We start from the raw sequence: 1,827 nt of genomic DNA, 5'->3' as shown, positions 1-1,827 counted from the left end.
CACAATGGAATATTACTCAGCTATCAAAAACAACGACTTTATGAAATTCATAGGCAAATGGTTGGAACTGGAAAATATCATCCTGAGTGAGGTAACCCAATCACAGAATGCAACACACATGGTATGCACTCATTGATAAGTGGCTATTAGCCCAAATGCTTGAATTACCCTAGATGCATAAAACACATGAAACTCAAGACGGATGATCAAAATGTGAATGCTTCATTCCTTCTTTAAAAGGGGAACAAGAATACCCTTGGCAGGGAAGAGAGAGGCAAAGATTAAAACAGACACAGAAGGAACACCCATTCAGAGCCTGCCCCACATGTGGCCCATACATACACAGCCACCCAATTAGACAAGATGGATGAAGCAAAGAAGTGCAGGCCGACAGGAGCCGGATGTAGATTGCTCCTGAGAGACACAACCAGAATACAGCAAATACAGAGGCAAATGCCAGCAGCAAACCACTGAACTGAGAACAGGACCCCCGTTGAAGGAATCAAAGAACTGGAAGAGCTTGAAGGGGCTCGAGACCCCTTATGAACAACAATGCCAAACAACCAGAGCTTCCAGGGACTAAGCCACTACCTAAAGACTATACATGGACTGACCCTGGACTCTGACCTCATAGGTAGCAATGAATATTCTACTAAGATCACTAGTGGAAGGGGAAGCCCTTGGTCCTGCCAAGACTGAACCCCCAGTGAACGTGATTGTTGGGGGGAGGGCGGCAATGGGGGGAGGATGGGGAGGGGAACACCCATAAAGAAGGGGAGGGGGAAAGGCTAGGGGGATGTTGGCCCGGAAACCAGGAAAGGGAATAACACTCGAAATGTAAATAAGAAACACTCAAGTTAATAAAAAAAAAATTAAAAAAAAGAAAATAATGGATAAAAAATGGGGTAAATTAAAGAATCAAATACTATACCTCTAAAAACAAAGACATAATTTTGTAGGTAAATCAAGGGAACTGAAAAGATATCATCCTGAGTAAGGTACCTAGAGCCAGAAAGACACAGAGGGTATGTACCTACTTTAAGTGAAAATTAGCCATAAAGTACAAATGACCGTGATACAATGTAGAGGGCCGCAATAACATTCGCCACCGCTAGATGGCCCTGGCTTCCACTGCACCCCACGTGGAAGGCCAGGATAGCCTCCGCCATTACAAGATGGCGTCAGCCTTCGCTGCGCCAGCTGACTTCCTTTCAGGAAGTTAACTGTGTGCGCATGTGCAAGAGTGCCTTCGTGCCAGGTCTTTGCCCACTCCGGGGCGTGCCTATGAGATCATGGGTAAGCAACCAATCAGGTGTGGACACGCCACATTAGGGTGTATATAAGCAGCGCCATTCTGGGGCTCGCTCTCTCCTCTTCAAGATGCAATAAACGCTTTGCTGCAGAAGGATCCTGGTGTCTGCGCGTCGTTCTTGCTGGCGAGACGTTGGGCACGCGACAATACAATACACAGATCAAGAAGCTAAGTTATGAGGATGACTCAAGGGAGGATGTTTAAATTGAACTTAGAAGGGAAAATTAAGTAGACCTTGGAAGTGGATGGAAAGAGGGTACTAGATGGGAGAGGAGATGACGAGGTGAAAGGGGGTTGGGATGAGAAGACTAATAACAGGGAGAGAGAAGGGAAACGTGGGGAAGAATATCTGGGACCAGCTGGAGACCTGGCATGGCAGAGGCTCCTGAGAGGATATGGATGTGACCCTAGTGAAACTCTTAGCAGCAGGTGCTATGAAGTCTGAAGTGACCTCCTCCTAGATAGAAAGGCAGGACTTCCATTAGGAGAGGGACACCAACCTACCCAGAAAACCT

Source organism: Rattus rattus, chromosome 2 (assembly GCF_011064425.1).
Source record: "Rattus rattus isolate New Zealand chromosome 2, Rrattus_CSIRO_v1, whole genome shotgun sequence".
NCBI lineage: Eukaryota > Metazoa > Chordata > Mammalia > Rodentia > Muridae > Rattus > Rattus rattus.
This window is presented reverse-complemented; position numbering follows the sequence as displayed.